We start from the raw sequence: 9,195 nt of genomic DNA on the forward strand, positions 1-9,195 counted from the left end.
ATAGTTAGGCAATTTCATTGTTGTGTGAACATCATAGAGTGCACTTACACAAAGCTAGGTGGCATGAACTACTACACATCTAGGCTATATGGTACTAATCTCATGGGACCACTGTCATATACACGGTCCATTGTTGATCAAAACATCATGCAGTGCATGACTGTAAATTCATGAGTATTTAAGAGCATGAAATGTATCTACAGCAGCATATTTTTCAAAACTTAGGGTTAAATTAGAATTCTGTGATGTCAAAATGAATATGGCTTTTTGAACATCATTCTTCCCCTTCTCCATACAAGCCAAACTGAAGCCCTTAAATGAAACTAAGCATGTTTTTAAAAGTTTTAACTCTTTTCTCTGTCTCAGTTTTCTGAAACAAACACCTCCCTTGGTGTTTGGTGGAAGTGATATTTTCTACATTTTAATTGTAAATTCCTGATAGCCTGTGGGCATGAGGTGTTAAACGAAAAGGCGATAACAAACATTCAGAGAGGATCTCACATGCATGGCTCTTGATCATTCATTTTCTTATTTTATCCTCTTCACAATCATGTGAGATAAGAATTGATATCCCTGTTTTACAGGTGTGCAAATTGAAGTTCGGAGAGGTGAAGTAGAGTTTTCTAGGTCACACTGCTGGTACATCACGTAATATATGCCTAAAGTACCATCTTTGTCCAATTTACTAAGGCTAGGCCAAATCCAACCTGCTTCCTGTTTTTGTAAATAAAGTTTTATTGAAAAACTGCAGTGCTATTTCTTTAAATGTTGTCAAGGTCAGAACTGAGAAGCTGCAAAGGGCCAGGTAGTAAATATTTTTCTCTTTGTAAGCCATATGTTCTCTGTAGCAACTCAACTCTGCCATCGTAATATGGAAGAGTCATGGACAATTCCTAAATGAATGTGTGGCTGTGTTCCAATAAAACTCTATTTATGGGGAAAAAAGGCAACAGGCCAGTTTTGGCTTGCAGGCTATTGTTTGTCAGCCCCTTGCTAGCATAGCAATGTGTCCCCTAAAGCGGAATTTTGAATAAGTTCATTAAAAAATATAAAAAGTCTTAGGACTGCTTTATTATTATTATTTTTTAAAATCAGTGGTTGAAAAATTCAGGAATTTAAAGTTAAATTTGTCTATAACTATTTGAGCATAAATGCTGGGGTTTTTTTCCCATTGGCTTCTACTAAAAGGATGCTAGAAACACAAGCATCTAGTATTAGAATGATCTTAGTCTACAAGGAATGCTCTCAAAATGGGTACGCTATAGAGTGTATATATCTATTGATCATTTGGTGCCCTCTCTATGACAGGTCTGGCTGAATGTACAGACAAGGCTTTGGCCTTCAGAAAGGTCATAATTTAAAAAGCAAAGGAAAACTCCCTGTAACACATCACGTAGGCATAGCATAGAACAAAGGAGATCTCTCTGCTGTATCTCCCGGCCCAGGTACCATCCCAGGACTCTGTGAATTGGCTTCTAAAATGTATTCTCTGCCCACTTATCTCTCCCAGCAATACAGTCTTGATTGACACCACATCTCTCAAGTGAAATGAAAACTGGTGCCAAACCCAGATGCCCAGCCAAAGGAAAAGAGCGCATTTGGCAGCAGAACATGTGTTAGATGTCAGTCATATGGAGTAAGAATTCCAGCCACAGGGGGAGGCTGGCATTTTGCAGGAGAAATATCAAAGGGGCATGATCCCAGGTTTACAATGGTCTACAAAGGCTGCCAGTGCTTCAGGACCAGAAAATAGTCACTATTGTTCACCTGCAGCCTTACGAAAAAGGAGAGTTCACAAAAGTGGCTTTAACCAGATTGGAGCAGAAGGACAGAGGGATGCTTTGTTTCCAAAGCGCTTCCATTTCTTACCTAAAACTGAGGACAATATTTCGCAAGAACCTAGGCAATTTTACTAATTTTCAAGTCAGAGATAAAAATAAAACATAATATTTTTATGTAACAGATCATACGCAGACTTAGGATTTTCCAGGCACTATTCTAAGTGTTCACAGATATTAACTCATTTAACTTCTTAAAAATCTTAAGGGGTCGGTATAATTACTCTCCTTACTTTTACAGTTGTGGAAATGGAGGCAGAGAGAGGCCCTGCAGCTTTTCCCATCACGCAACTCCAAAGTTCAGTCTGCGCTCTTCACTACCCATGCTGCTTGATCAAGCCTCCAAATGTGGCAAGCTTGGGCATAGGACTTTCTCTCCCTGAACTTCAGTTGTCTCATGCATGACAGGGGGAAAAGAATCCTTACCTTACCAAATGGTAATGGACATTAAAGGAGATCAAATGTAAATTATTCGACAGGGTGTTTAACAGATAATTACAAAAGATTTCACATCTTATGAGCTCCTACTATATGCCAAGCATTGTGATAAAAAGTTTGCACACATCTCGTTAATTCCCAGAAAACCTCATGACATAGATACTAATATTATCCATGTTTTACCCATGAAGAAATGGAAGATCATGATGCTTAAATACTGTGCTTAAAGTCGTGCATCTAGCAAGGAGCAAAGTCAGGTCTCGGATTCCGGAGGCTAGGATGTACTCATTAAAAATTTGTTCGCTGGGGCTGGCCCCATGGCTGAGTGTTTCGGCTGAGTGGTTCTCTTCAGCGGCCTGGGGTTTCCCTGGTTCAGATCCTGGGCACAGACATGGCACCTCTCATCAGGCTACGCTGAGGCAGCGTCCCAAATGCCACAACTAGAAGGACCCACAACTAAAATATACAATTACGTACTGGGGGGATTTGGGGAGAAAAAGCAGAAAAAAAAAAAGAAGATTGGCAACAGTTATTAGCTCAGGCACCAATCTTTAAAAAATAAATTTATTCCCTTGTTATAAAAAAAAGACTGTAGCTGGTGACCAGGAAGGTTCTAGATATTTGAAATGGATGGAATCTTTCTGGTTCTCAAGCAAAGCCCTTGACCCTTGGACTAGCCATGTAACCATCATCTCCTAATCCTAGAACTCACCTTTGGAAAGCCCTGTCAAGGTTCTGTTGGGGCTACCATAGAAAGTAAGAAGGAAATTTGAACCTCCTAGTTTTTGCCCCATAGAACCACTCTCATAGTCCTCATTTCAGGATAAAACAATCCTTCATGTCAAGGGCACCCGGAGTTTCACAGGTATCCCTTCTAGGTGAGTTGTGCCTCATCTGTTTGTTCCAGGTTTTCCAATATCTAACAATCAAATACTCCTATCAGGTAATACAGTTGTGTAAAGTCTTAATGAATTGTCAAGTCAAACCCAAAAATAAATGAAAAAATAACTGAAAGCTTTAGACCTTATCTTGAGGGGAAATGAGTTTCCTATGCCGAAACATTAGAACATCCCGCTCAAATCACTTTTGACCTAGGATTACAACAGATATTATCCTAGGCCACCAGCGAGGAGGCAAATTAAGTTCATACTTGTTATTTCTGGCTCAGCCCCTTGAAGTCTTTGTCTTGGTTTAAAAAAATGAAAGAGAATCCCCACGGTTTGTTACAACTGCTCATTTTGTTTCTTATTCACAAAATCATACAATTCCCAGATAACTCATTTGCTTCATAGCTCAAAGGATCCATTCATTGCAGCTGGCCACACTACTTCTCTGTGTCCAGAGCTGTACTCTCCCACGTGTGGACTTCTCTCCTCAGGGGGAGCTGGGCTTGCAGCAGAGTCCTGGGCTGCTGCTTCTCACCGAGTACTCCTCCTAGTGTAATCTCTGTCCCAACAGATATTTTCAATGTAGCCTCATATCACCTGAGTCAGACGCTTCATTTTCTCACAGTTCCTTTCCTTCTACTTCAGATACTAGTAGCTGATGCTTTGCAACTCCAACACAGGCCCAAACCTAGAAGTCAGTTCCCTTTGTGTTTCCAGAACAACAATTTCCAATAGAAATGTAATTCAAGTCACATATATAAATTTTAAATTTTCCAGTAGCTGCGTTAAGAGAGTAAAAAAGAGGTAAAAATTAATTTAATTATCTATTTTACTAAATCCAATATATTTAAAATATTACTTCAACATGTAATAACTTATGAAAATATTATTAATGATATTTTTATATTCTCTCTTTCAGTACTAAGTCTTTGAAATCTGGTATGTATTTCACACTTACAGCATATCCTAATTTGGATGCTAAATTTTTGGCAGAAATACCTGATCTATATGTAGATTTCATAAAATGTACAGTTGAAGAAATAGATTGGCATACTCAAGTTGTTCCAAACATACATAAAAGTTTTCCAGTAACTGAATTAACAGTTTTTAAATAAATTTAAATTAATTGAAATGAAATAAAATCTAAAATTCAGTTTCTCATTCACCCTAGTCATACTTGAATTACACAATAGCCACATAGAGCTAGTGGCTACCATGTTGGATAGTAATGTTTCAGAGGATGTAAAGTCTGCCTTCATCAGCTGTTCAGCTTTGAGCTGCCTCATAGGACATCTTCCATTTCTGCTTCTTATACTTCTCTCTGTACTACAACAAAAACTCAAATCACAAATCTGGTTAGGATTCGATTGAGTGGTAACCAGATCAGTGGGCTTAAAAAGGATAAAACCAATGGTAAGGAAAGAGTCATCATTAGAGAAATCCTGTCTGAGAAGTGCAGCTAAGAGACAGCAGAAATGAGAGTAGAAAAGAAGAGCATTAAGGTCAAATGAAGGACACTGGGTTATTATTGTTGTTTTTTCAAGGATGAGAAGCCTTCAAATCTTAGACTATAGAGAAGTTTGAAACGAAACACTAAGGATATGAAAAAAAATTGAGATCTAAGGGAGAACCATATATGGAGATGATGAGAAAAAAAATGCATGTACAGAAAGTATATTAATATTAATGATTAAGAGTGAGACTTAGTATTAAGGAAAAGTGTAAGGACCCACAAATTCCTGAATCCTGTCCTAAAGCCAAAATGCACCTTTCCCAGGAGAATGCTCGCAAAGGAATTATGGACACAATAGCAGAATGAGAACCAAAATACCGCTTGAGCAATGATTATACAACAGGACCCAATTAATCAGTGCAGAGCTCTGATAAAATGCTGAACTGGAGACCCATGAGAAGCATCATTATCCTCATCTTCCCTCATATCCCAATCGTAAATCTTGGAACCAGCACATAAAGACACGCCTACAGGAACCAGAACAAGAATGATGGCTGGGGCTACAACTAGACCTCCACTTTAATTTCCCAATCTAGATCTTGGATGATAAAATTGGTGTTGTTTCCTCAATTTCTTCTGTTCTTTTTTTTTTAAATACACTCCAAAATTGCTTTTGTAATCCTCAGTAGCTCTCTAAATTATTATTCTGTTCTTTTCCCAACTAACAGATTTTTTTTTTTCAAAATTAGGGTATTTCTGCCTGAAATTTCTAGGGCATTGTTAAAAATACGTCTTGAAAACAAATTATGGAACATATTATAGGAAACTTTCTTGAGCGCTCAAAAGTTAACCGAAGAGAATCCGAAAGTCTGGAACCAAATCCTCACACTGAAAGCTAAAGTTACAAGTTTAGAATTTTGGCCTGATTTCACAGCAAGTTTGCTTCTATCTTTTAGAGGATCATATTTGTGTGTGAGTTTCTAAGCTTCATGACCCTGAGCAAATACTCGTCAACTCTATCAAGACATCTTTGGTCAAGGAAGGTCTGTGAAATATTCAGAGCTAATCTCCATCCATTCAGAGACAATTAGCACCTACATCTCACCTCTAATACCAACTCTAGACACAAACTAAATAATAACAGTAACAACAACAACAATAGTTCTCCATTTATGCAGGCTTCCTGCCTGGAATAAATCTCTCAGAATAAATTTCTCAAATAGCCACATTCCTTTCTAGGGAAACACGCATCCAGAAAGAATGTAACAGTTCCCCCAGGCAATTCTCAACCTTGTCTGACAAGAGCCTGAAATGATGTGACTAAGTGTGACCCACAACCATCTACTGTATTCCCTTTATGAGCCAAACACTTGAAATAGGAATTGCTTCATGATCCAAATTGGCTGCATAGATGAGACTCTGCCATTAAAATAAATCTGGAAGCTTATCAAGTACAGCATGTTTTAAAGCTGCAGCTGGATAATGGGTAGATTATGGATTTATTTTGCATTTGTACTTACATTTTTATGAATGTGGCCAAAATAAAACCATTACACAAACCCAAATCCTCTAAATCACTGTTAAATCCAAATAGTGTGAATATGTTTATAAAATACACATACATGTAGGTATATAGACACACATATATGTTACATTTAGAACATAGATTATATAGTTAGAAATTGAGTTTAGAAAAGGATCATACTGCAGATTCACTGATAAGTGTCCCACACACTTAGAGATTAACTGGAGAAAAAGCAAAGACTTGAGACAAAAAAAAAACCCTTGAAATTATAAATATATGTAATAAATATAATAAAATTTCTGGTTTTATAGCTGTATCACTTAGATGCCCTGATACAGACTTCATACTTAGTGTTTTTACATAATCATTCAAAAAGTATTGATAAAGGTCTTCTCTGTGCCAAGGTCAATGTCATTTACTCTTTCCCTACTTTTAGGAAAGGTGCCAGAAAGTCACCTTCTTCTCCAGAGGAGCTTGTGTCTCTGGAATTGGCCCCCTCCCCAAAGACAAAATCATGCACAGCCACTTGGAGACAAACGAGGTAGCTAGCAACTGAAGCATGAATAGATAGCTTTCTTGTCTTACAGTATATTATAAACTCTTCTGTTTCTGGGATTGAAAAGAGAAAATGGTGGACTTCTGCCATGTGGATCTCAGAGAGGAAAAGGAAAACCACAGCTCTGTACATGGAGGAGCCAGCATCATGGGAAATGGCTGCTTGGGGAATGAAAGTTGCTGAGCATGAAGAATCACCTTCTTTGAAACATACGCTAGCATCCCTCAGAGTCTAACTCAGAATCAAGAGAATGGATGGTGCTCTCTTAAAGACTCCTGGCCTTGGACAGTCCTCCCTTGGGGATTCTGGACCAGCAGAAGACAAGCAGCCTCTGTTGGACTGTATCACGTTCTACTGTCCACACTGGCGCTATCTGGCAGTGAGAAGCAAGGGCAAGTTAGACCAATAAGACTATACTATATGTTCTCTCTGGCATGCTCAGATATGTGAGTAGGCAGAACCCCCTTTCTTTCATACTAGATAAGTTCCAGGGGTTCTGGGATATGTCACGGGGGAGAAAGGGAGCCCTAAGTGGGGAATTACTAGACTTCTGCTCATCTGGCAAATGAGTACCGGAGCTAGTTTTCTTCTGAATGACATTATTTCCAACCTGAATTTCTGGAGCAGGTCAAAATTAGACATTCACACCTTCCTGTGTTAACCTACTTCTCAAGTGCTCTCAGACTTTATGAAGCAGCGTGTAACAACAAATGAACGCTTGACTGGGAATCAGAAGGCTTGTGTAATAATAATAGTGCTGCTTTCAAGTAGCTATGTGACTTTGAGGAAACTTCAACTCAAATTCTTTAATTGTACATAAGTATTTGGACCCCATGTTCAATGAATCCTTCTCACTCTATAACCTTATAAATTTAACTTTAAAAACCTTTTGGAACAATGAGCCCCTAAGCCTGGCTGAAATATGCCAGCCTCAGCTCAACAAAATCTGAGTTTTCTCCTGGTTGCTAACTCTTTATAATGATTTAGCTTAGGTTAAGTAAAAATCAATAACACGGTTGGGCAGGCGAGAGATATAGTAATAATTATTATTATTAAATATTTCTTAGGTGCTTGCACTATTCCAGGCACTGTTTTATTTCATTAACTTTATAAAATGACTATTTCTTTACAGATAGGGAAACTGATGCTCAAAAGGTTAAATAACTTGTCCAGCATCACACAGCAAATGTGTACAAAATATAGGTTTCGAACAGTTCTTCTTGATGTTGATCCTGAAGCTCTTTAGCACTGCCTTTCAGGAAATAAATTGGATTCAGTTCAAATTACATCATCTTTCTTTTTCAATCTCCACCAATGTATTTGAAAATCAATTTTGATAATTTCACATTAACAGAAACTGAGAATGCCAAGGCTAGGCAAATGCAGAAACCCTTCATAGGTTTTAGGCACATAGAACTTCGTTTCAGCATTTCTACCACAAGAAAGCTGAAGGTTGTTGGCTGCCCAGATTCTGCACAGCAGGTGAATCATTCTCTCCCATCACAAGGTGTTATTATGATTAATACTATATTTCAAAATGTTATTGACAAGTAAAAATGGTTGAGGAAAAACAGAGTTATTTGAAATCTTAAGCTAGAGATAAGTTGTAGTCTTAAAATTCTGCCAAACTCTCTTTCTATTCATGTTGTTTCTATGAAATTGTGAAGCAATTCTATCCAAATAAATTATTTTCTACTTCCTGATACAATCAGGAAGAGCCAGAGCTTCAAATGGCATACAACAAAATAGTAGTGAAATTGTGTTACTTGTTTAAAACACAAAAACTTGCTGTTTGAAAAAATGCAAATGCTTGGCTAATTAAGTTGTAAGATACTTTCCAATTGCTTGAAAGTCAAGCTCTTTTTGTTTCTCTAACCTGAACCATATGATTATGTGCTCTGACAATAGACTGATTGTTCTCTTTTCCTTTGCATTTTATCAAAGAGAATGTTAAAATTACTCTTACAGTAATAATCCTCCCAAGCCTAAGGAATTCAAAACATACTAGAGAAAATATTCTGAGATGATATATTATGCAGGAGAAGATGCCGGATATCTTCCCTTCTGAATTCTGAAATTCTCATAAAAATATATTATGCAAAATAAACATTGCAGTGTAAATTATCTGTTAGCAAATGGTATTCTTCAGTTTCATTTCCAAATTATCCAAAATGAATTAGGATTTCATATTGAGCTGTCAACATGAAATTCCACTTCCCGAAATATAGATTGGATTTTGAGAAGAAAGCAAAGTGGTAAAAGTGAGGTTTCTTTTACAACCCTCCATTTTAATAGAACATTCTGGAATCACATATACTCACTAGATTATACAAAACCGAGTGATTCTGGGACAATCTCTTACGTAGTTTTCTTTTGTTTTATTTTACTGTGTGACAGTTTGTGGATAATGTACAGACACTAATATTCTCTTTTAAAAAAAGAGAGAGAGAAAAAATATCAATAGTTAGAATGAAATGTACTAAATAGATCCAGATTAT

This window comes from Equus przewalskii, chromosome 15 (genome assembly GCF_037783145.1).
Source record: "Equus przewalskii isolate Varuska chromosome 15, EquPr2, whole genome shotgun sequence".
Taxonomy (NCBI): domain Eukaryota; kingdom Metazoa; phylum Chordata; class Mammalia; order Perissodactyla; family Equidae; genus Equus; species Equus przewalskii.